General features: G+C 38.7%; 1 pseudogene; it reads right to left on the bottom strand.

Annotated features, from left to right (window-relative positions):
• Positions 1 to 10,993: 10,993 nt before the first annotated feature.
• LOC118665772 lies at positions 10,994 to 11,303 on the bottom strand (annotated as a pseudogene).
• Between the last annotated feature and the right edge of the window lie 586 nt (positions 11,304 to 11,889).

The following is an 11,889-nucleotide window of genomic DNA, read 5'->3' as shown; positions in this document are numbered from 1 at the left end:
GCCTTCCTGTAAGCCCATGAAAGGGGGCAGAACCATATCTGCAAGACAAAGACCCCAGAAGGCTATAAAAAGTGAAGCCCTCTGCATGTTTCTTCACTCTGATTTGGAAATTATTCCCGGAGTCCACTAGTGTTAATAAACGGGGTCCCTCCCTTTCTCTAGGAAGTGTGCTTGGTATTTCTTTGCTCTTCTGCAACAAAACCACAGAGAAATCTCCAGACAGATTTTATTAAGTTTATGCTTGAGCATAAGGGAGACAGCTCAGAGGAAAAGGAAGGTCCTCTAAACTGGTTTGGGGGCTGGCTCTGCTTGGCTAGTTTTATAAACTGGAACAAAGTGGGTGGGCTTTTTGAAAAAGGTGAGCTTTTGAGAAAGGCAGGTTTGTGGAATTTTCTATTTCAAGTTTGGCTGACTTCCTTTTTCAGCTACATTCACACCTGGGCTGTGGGGGCAAAATGTGGACTGCTTGTTACTACCACCCTAAGAAAGTTGTATAATGATCAAACCTTGATCAATTGCACTTGAAGGGTTGGTGGTTTCAACACTGGCAGTTAGGAGAGAGGTGAAAACAGCTGCCTCTGCATTTTGAGGAAGGAGTGGAAGAGTGGTGACATTTTTGCCCAGTTCCCTCTGAATGCCTGGTCTTAACTTGGCTTCTTGACTCAGGCAGGTCAGTAAGAAGCTAGGAAAATTCCTTGGCAAGTACAATAGGGAAACAGACAGGCAGTTAAACAGCAGTTTGCAGCAACTAGTAAATCCTGTCTTTCCTAAACTAAGGACACTTAAGAGTAAATGGTTTGCACTTCTCTTCCCCAACCGGAGGGTAAATACCTTAAATCACCCTACTCAGGGAGAGAGATAGCAGAAATACAATTAGAGCCTTTTGTCAACCACATCTCCAAAATTAATTCAGAAATCTCTTGGGCGGTAGAGAGGAGACAATCAGGCACATCCATTTATCTCCCAAGGAGATAAGAGACGTTTTCTTTTTTTTTTTCTACTTAACTGTATAAAATTGTGTGAAATTTTGACCAGACTTTGTAGTCACTTTCATGTTAGCTTACATGTGTGCAAATCTGATCAGACTTACTCAATAATCAATTGTTTTTTATTTCTTCTATATTGGTACTGTTAAAGTAATCAGTTTGGGCCCAAGAAGCAGTCCCATATCAGTGAACCAAAACTTAACTAAATTTCTATGCTCAGCTCTCCCAAGAAGAAAGACCTAGGTCAACCTATTGAGATAGCCCAGGGACTTGGACCCAGAAGTAGAAAATAGCAGGTAGCCGAGTTACCAGAAAGGGGACCTGGTCCTTAGCAGGTCTGCCTAGGGCTGGCTGGTGGTATACGGGTTGACTTCATGCAGGAAAAATTTCCAAATAATCTGTTGAAGACGTCTTTTGTTGGTCTGCAGTGGTGTGAGTAATCCTCCCCTCCCTGGCTTGATGTGGAGAAAGAGATCCTGAAAGGCTATCTGTGTTGGAAGTTTGCATGACAGAACTTAGAGCTGTAGTCTGGTTTGTCTTCAGAAGAGGGTTTGTGCTTCTACAATAATGCTCCTAACTTGTTGCTCTTGGTCACTGATTGATGTGTGAATTCAAATATAAATGCAGTGGAGGAAAGTACACATTGAACTTGGCATGTCTCCAGCAGTGAATGGACATCATTGTTAGTGTTTTGTGTGAGGATCCAGACTGTATCTTAGGCATTTTTAAGAAAAAGTATTGAATCAATTTGAAATATAATAAAAATATAAAATAAAAATTTCTCTTATAATCATGCTACCTTTATATGACTAAATTCTTTTTGTTTTAGTTTTTGTTTTGTTTTTTTCTTTATATTCATTTCCAAGTTTGGAAAGGTAGCTTTTGAAAGGGGGAAAATGCATAAAATTTTAAGTCAGACAAATCTAGATTTAAATTCTGTTCTCCCATTCGCTTATTAAATTAACCCTAGTTCTTTGAATCTCTCATTTGTTGTTTGGAGACCATAATGTTTTTTTTGTTTGCTATTTTATTTTATTTTATGAAACTAGTGTAATTTTAATTCCAAAATAGTAAGGACAAAGCAATAAATCAGGGGTCCTCAAACTTTTTAAACAGGGGGCCAGTTCACTGTCTCTCAGCCCGTTGGAGGGCTGGACTATAGTTTAAAAAAAAAACTATGAACAAATTCCTATGCACACTGCACATATCTTATTTTAAAGTAAAAAAACAGAATGGGAACAAATACAATATTTGTATTTGCATGTGGCCCGCGGGCCGTAGTTTGAGGACCCCTGCAATACATGAAAGGAATAGGCTCATTTTACCTAAGAGCTAGATACAAAAATCCTAAATAAAATATGAGTTAACTAACAGGTATATATTCTAAAAATTAACTTTTGATCAAGTAGGATTTATCCCAGGAATTCCAAGTTGGCTCAACATCAGAAATCACCTATTTAATAAAGGACAAGAGTTATACAATGATCTCAATTGATGAAGAGAAAGCATTTGATAAAGTTCATCACCTGTTTACAACTAAATAATGACAGCAAACTAGATATAGGAGAGACATTCTTAACTTGCTAAAGGTTATATAGCAGAAACTTAAAATAATCATTACATATGGAGACCATAATGTTAATTTGGAAAAATTTTTGTAAGGATTAAAGATAAGGCAACGTGCTTAGAATAGGTCTGGGAAAGAGACCCTCAATAAAATGCAGTTATTGCCATTATAAATCAATATAATGAAAAGAAAAAAGGGGGGGAAAGGGGGGGCTTGCAACCTAGTTCAGTATCTGGTTAAACTGTAGTCTTACTTGGGCGGAGCTGCAGAGCCTAAGCCCAGGGCCCCGCCACAGCTGACTTGGGTGAAGCTGCGGGGACCCTCAGGGACCCACAACAGAAGGAGATATATAGGTCAGAGCTTCCCCACAGGTTCAGTTCAGGCTTTGGATCCGGAATTCCCCTGGACTAGCAGATCTGCGAAATAAAGGTTAAACTTCCCTCCCTCAGAGTGCTGGCTGATCGTTTTCCCGTGCATTCTGCCACAACAATAGTTTTTACACAGTTGAAATATATTGTAGGTTAAATTTTGAGTTCTAATTTTCTCATTTATTTAAACTTGTTTCAAAATGTTTTCTGTGTGTTCTACAATAACCATACCTTTCATTTCAGTAACTATAAAATATTCCGATATATTGATATTTTAAAATTTATAAGTATTTCACTATTCCCTAAAACTTAGGGTATTTATAGTTTAACACTTTTTCATATTTTTGCAGTTTCAAATTATGTGCTATATACATATAGTTCTTTCTTCTTATTTCTTTTAAATTATTTCTCTGAGATAAAACTCCAGTTATTGAATCACCAAAGTGGGTCAGGGTGCATAGATATGTTAATGGCTCTTGATTTGTAATCCCTACCGGGATATAGGGCACTGTCGAAATTATTTGTTACTCCCGGGAGACACTTCTGTTGGCCAGGCATGGCCTGGCTCAGTTGTTCTTTAGCAGGAATAGCTGCCAAGGACAGAAAGCACCACATGTCACCATGGTTTCAGTCTGTGTTTGAGGACAGGTTGGCCTTCAAGTGTTGACCTTCAAGGTATCAGAATCTACCACTGGGTTGGAACATGAATTGAATAAATTCAAACACATCTTTGTGGTGAGGGCTCTCGAGAATGCCTTAAATGTCCCCTTGTAGCTAGATTGTGGTGACAGAGAAGGGAAGGTAAGATATAGGAACGTAGATGCAAGCAGGAAGCAGATCATGGTTATTCAGTATGTACTATTGATCAAACTGTGTCCCCCTGCCACACACAAAATAATTCATATGTTGAAGCCTTAACCCTCAGAGTGACTGTATGTGGAGATAGGATCATAAGAAGAAAAATGATGTTTACTGAAGTCATAAGAGTGAAGCCCTAAACCAATAGGACTGGTGGTCTTACATCTTTATTGTTGACTTTAGATTCATGTAACTAGCTTGTAGTTTCTCCTTCTAACCAGTATTCCCTAGTGCAGTGATGGCGGACCTATGACACGCATGTCAGAGGTGACACAGGAACTCATTTTTTTGGTTGATTTTTCTTTGTTAAATGGCATTTAAATATATAAAATAAATATCAAAAATATCAATCTTTGTTTTACTATGGTTGCAAATATCAAAAAATTTCTATATGTGACACGGCACCAGAGTTAAGTTAGGGTTTTCCAAAATGCTGACATGCCGAGCTCCAAAGGTTCGCCATCACTGCACTAATGTCTAGTGCTTTGGCATTGACACTTAGATTTCTAACTTGTTGCCTGTACTTTGTGTCTGCTTCGGCAGTGTCCTCTAGGCCTCTCAGTTGTATCTAGCTAACAGAGTTAAAGCAGGACCCCAAATAGACCATGCTCTTTCTTACCCCACTCACTTATCACAAGCTCTCCTTTTGCCTGAAATACTTTCTTCCTTACTAAGTCAAGCCATGCTGTTTAATTCCATTTATCTCCTACAGGAAGTCTTTTTTTTATTTTTTATGTTTTTTAGACTCCCTGGTAACATTTGGCACTCCTTCCTCTGTGTTCCCATAAGCTTAAGGTATTGCTCATGTGAATATTTTCACGTAGTCATTTATCTACTCTTAACACATCCCCCTATGACTTAAGAGTTCCCGTGAGAAAAGGACTATGGGCTACTTTTCTCTCAATCCCAGAGCCTAGTGGGGTACCTTGAACAGAGAGGATACTAAAGGAAAGATTATTGAAATGAATGAATAAATCTTTTTTTAAAAAGACTTTCCATTTAAAACTTTTTTAAAAATATATTTTATTGATTTTTTACAGAGGAAGGGAGAGGGATAGAGAGTTAGAAACATTGATCAGCTGCCTCCTGCATACCTCCTACTAGGGATGTGCCCACAATCAAGGTACATGCCCTTGACTGGAATCGAACCTGGGACCTTTCAGTCCACAGGCCAACGCTCTATCCACTGAGCCAAACCGGTTAGAGCTGAATGAATGAATCTTAACTACTGATGCAAACCATTATGTAATCTAAGCAGGTAGCAGAATGGAGTCTATTTAAACAGAAAATGGGTAGCAATCACAAGGACCAGCCAAAACAACTGTTCAAAGAATTGTGAGTAGGGTCATCTGAGCTATGTTCAGCCAGTTGGTGGCATCAACCAATATCTGCTGAAATGTTGGCCAGAGGGTTTACAGAATAATAAGCACTGAGCAGTCATTAGATAACTGAGAAACCCACTTGGGTAAATTGATTAACAGCCTCCACTTTTCCTTTCATCTAGGAGCACGTGGAATGATAATGCCTGGCTTCCCAGCAGTCCCATGAGAAGCATCCTCAAAATTTTCAGAAGTCATCTTTCTTCTACCTGTTAAGGATAGAGAAAAAATTTTCCCCTTTGAAAAAAAAATATGGCATAAATGGACACAAAATATAAATGTATAAATTATCAACAATAGTTAGAAAGCAAAGCCCCATGTAACTACACCTCAAGCCAAGAAGGACAACATTGCCAGCACGCCCTAACCCCTCCCCCGCCACCTTCCAAGGAATCTTTCCTGTTCACATCACCCTCTCAACCCCACCTCAGAGGTGATCCCCATCATGACTTATGGCAAATAATTTCCTTACTTTATTTATCATTTTACCACCTGCATTAGTTTCCTATGCTGCTGGAATAAATTACCACAACCTTGGGGGCCTGGAAAAATACAAAGGTATGACCTTAGGGTACTCTAAATTACAAGTTAAAGACAAATCTTCCTGGGCTAAAATCAAGGTGTCCACAGGGTTGTGTTTATTTCTGGAGGCTCTAGGGAAGAATCCATTTCCTGGCTTTTTTCCAGCTCCTAGAGCAGCGGTTCTCAACCTGTGGGTCGCGACCCTTTGGGGGTCGAATGACCCTTTCACAGGGGTCACCTAAGACCATCGGAAAACACATAATTACATATTGTTTTTGTGATTAATCACTATGCTTTAATTATGTTCAATTTGTAACAATGAAATTGGGGGGCACCACAACATGAGGAACTGTATTAAAGGGTCGCGGCATTAGGAAGGTTGAGAACCACTGTTCTAGGCTCCCAAATTCCTTGGCTATGGCTCCTTTCCTCTGTCTTCAAAAAGAGCAATGTAGCATCTCTCTGACCCTCCTTCCATTGTCACATATCCTTATCTGACTCTTACTGCTTGCTTCAAAGAACCCTAGTGGTTACTTTGAGTCCACTTGGATAATCCAGGATAAGCTCCCCCATCTCAAGGCCTTTAACCTCAATAATATCTGCAAAATTCCTTTTGCCATATAAAGTAACATATTCACAAATTCTGGGATCAAAGTATGGATGTCTTTAGAGGGCCATTATTGTGCCTACTACAGTAGCCATACCAAAAATCCATGGCTTACTGTTAACTGTTTTTGTAAATTCTTTATAATCCTCTGTATTTCGCTTTTTTGGCTCAGCATTATTTGTACAGTGGGGCCTTGACTTACGAGTGTCCCGACTAACGAGTTTTTCAAAGATACGAGCCATCTCTCGGCTGATTTTTTTGCTTTGAGTTGCGAGCTAAAATTCAGGTTACGAGCCAGCTTCAGATATCCCACCGCTAGTTGGCGTAGCGAACGTCACAGTGAATGCCACAACCTCAGCCCAGCATCACGTGTCTCACTCGTTCACTTTTGATTTGACATACGAGTAATTTGAGTTATGAGCTCCATCACGGAACGAATTAAACTCGTAAGTCAAGGCCCTACTGTATTTAATTTATTTTCATTGTATGAATACTCAATTGACAGACTTTGGGGGTGTTTCCAGTTTGGGGGCTATTATGAATTATACCATTATGAACATTGTCATCCACGAATACTCATACACATGTGCACACATTTCTTTAGGGTAGTGGTTCTCAACCTTCTGGCCCTTTAAATACAGTTCCTCATGTTGTGACCCAAACATAAAATTATTTTTGTTGCTACTTCATAACTGTAATGTTGCTACTGTTATGAATCATAATGTAAATATCTGATATGCAGGATGGTCTTAGGCGACCCCTGTGAAAGGGTCACTCAACCTCCAAAGGGGTCGTGACCCACAGGTTGAGAACCGCTGTTCTTGGGTATATATGCAAGAGTGAAATTGCTGGGTCAAAAGTTATGCACATCTTCAACTTGACTAGGTAGTGCAAAATTGTTTTCCAAAGTGATTATTCCAAATTTACACTCCCATCAATAATGTATGAAAGTTCCCATCACTCCACAATCTCATTCAATATGTTATTGGAAGATTTTCAATTTTTATCAATCTAGTGGGTATACAGTAATATCACCTTGTAGTTTTAATTTATATTTTTCTGATTAATACTGAGATAGCATATTTTCATATGTTCACTGGTCATGTATATTCTTCATAAAGAAACTGTCCAAATATTTAACCCATTTTTTAACTGGGTTGTTTTTGCCTTATTAATTTGTAAAAGGTCATTATATCTTCTACATGCAATTTCTTTATTATGGTGGTTATATTTTCAAATATTTTATCTAACCCTATGTCTATTTTATAGTGTTTTTATGAACAGAGGTCTTCTTTTTAATGTAGCTTAATTTATCAATTTTAACATTTATGGTTAGTGTTTCCTGTTTAAAAAAACTTTCCAAATGCTGAGCTCATAAAGATTTACTTTTATATTACCTTCTAAAAGCTTTCCATTTTGCTTGTCATATTTGGGTCGATAATTCATCTACAATTAAATTTTGGTATGGTGCCATGTAGGAGTTCAATTTTATTTTATTTTTTATGGATATTCAATTGATTCAGTACTATTTATTAAATGGAACAGTTGCAGTGCAAACTTTCTCATAAATCAAGTGTTTATATATGCAAGAGTCTGTCTATAGGTTTTCTAGTCTTTTGTTACCAAACTAGGGTTCATTTGCCTGAAGGCACCAAAACCCAATATGAAGTGAACAGAAGTTTGCAACAAAGAAAGTAAGGGTTTATTTAGGGAATTTGCACCAAGCCCAAAGACACAGGTGAGCTAGTGCTCTATAACCTGGCTCCCCATGATCTCCAGCAAATAGGTTATATAAGGGGAAACTCATTAGTCATGGTTGCTAAGGGAGATGGGGTGTGGGCTCTGCTGATTGGTCCAGGCTAAGGTAGGGAGTAGTTGATCATTGCATTGGGTCCTGATGTCAGGCGAGGCATTGTGCTGTCTAGTTTTGTAAGGACGTCATTGGTAGAGTTGTTCCTCCTTCATAGGTCTGGGGCTGAAACATAACTGAGGTTGAGATGTTATCTGTAGTTTGGACAAAACTATGTTTTCATGGTCGACAGACCTGAGGCTTTATTTTTAAGATAGTTTGGTCCTGACCAGACCTGATGGCCTAAGGCAGTGGTCGGCAAACCGCAGCTCGTGAGCCAGATGCGGCTCTTTGGCCCCTTGAGTGTGGCTCTTCCACAAAATACCACGTGCGGGTGCGCATGTACCGTGCGATTGAAACTTCGTGGCCCATGCGCAGAAGTCGGTTTTCGGCCTGGGCGAGTCTATTTTGAAGAAGTGGCGTTAGAAGAAGTGGGGGGTGTCAGTTGGTTGACGAGGCACAGGTGGGCCGCGGGATACGTAGCGCGGGGGAGGCGCCAAATATCAACAGTACTTAAGCTATATAGGTAGGTTAATAACAATGTACCTACCTATATAGTTTAAGTTTAAAAATTTGGCTCTCAAAAGAAATTTCAATCGTTGTAGTGTTGATATTTGGCTCTGTTGACTAATGAGTTTGCCGACCACTGGCCTAAGGGCTTAATGATATAGGAGTGGACAGGAAATATATGCAGGTGTGGAAGGATTTGGTTGAAAAGAGACAAGTGTGTCACAGTAGTATTAGACTAGACAAAGCTAGTGTGAATTAAGGAGAAAATTATATGAAAGAAATAAAATTCCTGTGTGGTGACACTATGTCATTATTGAAGTTCTCTACCTTTGCAATAGTACCACTATCATAATGAGCATAGTTTTATAGTAACTAATGATATCTATTGATAGAATAACGCTTTCCATTTTTTTCTTCTTTCAAACTATTGTTAGCCCTTCCATGTTTAGATAAAACTTAGAATCAAATTGTCAATACATACACACATTGCATTAAATCTATAGATCAATTGGGAAAAAATAGTTATTTTTACAAGATTAAGTATTTTAAGTGATAAACATGACACATCTCATCATTCAAATAGGTTTTTTAATGTCCCTCAATAATTGCCCCAATGGAATTTTTTGCACATCTTTTGTTAGATTTCTTCCTAGGCTCATGATAACTTTTTTTTTATAATGTATTTTTATTGATTTCAAAAAGGAAGGAAGAAGGAGAGAAAGATAGAAACATCAATGATGAGAGAGAATCATTGATCATCTTCCTCCTGCACACCCCCTATTGGGGATCAATTGAGCCTGCAACCTGGGCATGTTCCCAAACCAGGAATTGAACCATGACCTCTTGGTTCATAAGTCAGCACCCAACCACCAAGCCACACCAGCCAGGCTCACGATATCTTTTGATACTTTTATATTAAAAGCATTTTTTTTCAAGTTTTGTTTTCTGATTTTTGCTGTTATATAGAAATACAACTAATTTTGGTTATTGATTTTGTATTAACCAATATTGATAAGCCTTGTTATTCATCCTAGTACTTTTTTCTGTAAATTTTAAACTTTTCATACACACAAGTAGATTATCTCCAAATAACAATAATACTCTACCTTCTTCTCCTATCCTTATGCCTTTGACTTCTTTTCATTGCCCATTGCACTGGCTAAAATAGATAGTATTTAATAAAAGAACTGACATTATATTTTTTAGTTTTGTCTTGATTTCAAATGGAAAACTTTCAATATTTAATTATTAAACATGATTTTGTATACCTATATGTATATCAATATAGATGTAGATGTAGATTTAGACATATAGATATAGATATAGATCAGCGGTTCTCAACCTGGGGGTCGATCGACTCTTTCACACGGGTCACCTAAGACCATCGGAAAACACATATATAATTACATATTGTTTTTGTGATTAATCACTATGCTTTAATTATGTTCAATTTGTAACAATGAAATTGGGATCACCACAACATGAGGAACTGTATTAAAGGGCCGCGGCATTAGGAAGGTTGAGAACCACTGATATAGATAGATATATACTTTTTTTCAGAATAAAGTAGTTCTAGTTTGGTAAAAGCAGTAGCATGAAGCAACCACAATTTTCCCCCTTTACTACTACAACAACTTCAACAGTGACTTCACTTTCTCTGGGTCTCCAAACATAGCTGCCGTGGCTTCAACTACTGCAGGATGACCCCAGTCCATATGTAACCGAGTGAAAGCTCATACTGCTCAACAGCCAATAAGTAAGTGACAAGGGTTGGGGCAAGGAAAGCCACCAAACCGTGAAGATGGTGGACTAACATCCTAAAGAACCATCTTGAAAACGTACAGAATTTAGGCTTCTTTTATGTCAGGGGAAACAGGAGAGGTTGGAGGTCAAGAGGAGATTGATGGCTGCAGGCATCTGGATGCCAGCAAGGGTCTGAGGAGGAGGATGAAACTTTTTTGCTTTTGGTCAATAAACTCCAATTGCCATGATCCCGGTCACAATGTTCCTATAAATCTTTTGATAGTCATTATTTTTGTACATACTTTCCTTATCTCCTTGGGGAGGTAGCTTTGAGCAGAGTGGTTGTTTCTGTAATTCCTGGGCTATAGGTTAGATTCCTTTAATAATGAACATATCTATAGAGGACTAAGCAGAAATTTCTAACTGACATATATAGAAACGGGACGGGCTTGAACAGGATGGAGGCCGAAAGACTGATGATTTTATCCTATTACACATAGAATAAAAGGAAAATTATACACCAGACAGCAAGACAGATTTTTCCCACACACATCTGCCTTTATTGTGAGCAGTAGGTGGGATACTTCCAGAAATAGTAAAACAATTAAATTACAAAGGCAGAGTTTGGTGAAGCTGTCTGGTTGGTACTCTTGGGAGGTAATATGTAGATGCTGATCCAGAGCAGCAGGAAGGTGGACCCCAAAGCCTGTGAAGAGCGAAGTCATCAAGGAGATGAGGAACTCTTTGTAGATGTCCTGAGTGTGCTTAGTGGATATGACCTCATAAACAAAGAACTGCCAATGGAACAAAGAGCTGGTAGAGGATATGCCAATGGAAAACAGTACCACGTTCAGATGGGGAAAGACGGATAGGTTCACTGGGCTGATATATCTGCTCATAACCTTAAGCATCATTTTGTTGGGCACACGGTAATCCCCTACTTTGCCACCCAGCAAGACAGATTTTATTCAAACTACTTCAGTAGGGGAAAGAGACCTTGGTATAGAGCTGAGCTCAACTCACAATACAGCAAAGACAGCTGGGGATTTATAGCCAATAAGCAGATTGAATGGGTCAGTGAATGGAAAAATACTAAGAGGAACTTGATTAGGCATCAAGGGTAGGGGAAATTCTTGCTAAACTGGCCTAACAAGATTTTTACTAAAGGCAGGCCCAGGAATTAGATATCAAGGGTGAGGAATGAGGAACTTGATCAGATATCCATGGTACAAAATTTTCACTGAACTGACTAAGCAGGATTCTCCCCTTCCCCATCCCCCCATGGCAATTTTTATCATTCTCTATTTTTTTCTTTTTCTTTTATTTTTTAATTTTTTCTTTATTGATTAAAGGTATTGCATATGTGTTCTTACCTCTCCCCCCCCTCCCCCCTTGCAAACTGACTAAGCAAGATTCTTTTTAAACAGGGGCTCAGCCAGCCAGACTTGAAAGGACAAGGTCCAGCCCTAGTTGAGTAGAGGGCTCAAGAAGCCTGACTGA

The sequence above is a fragment of the Myotis myotis genome, unplaced genomic scaffold, assembly GCF_014108235.1.
Source record: "Myotis myotis isolate mMyoMyo1 unplaced genomic scaffold, mMyoMyo1.p scaffold_m19_p_11, whole genome shotgun sequence".
Classification (NCBI taxonomy): domain Eukaryota; kingdom Metazoa; phylum Chordata; class Mammalia; order Chiroptera; family Vespertilionidae; genus Myotis; species Myotis myotis.
Note: the sequence above shows the minus strand (reverse complement) of the source record. Positions and strands in the feature narration are given on the sequence as shown.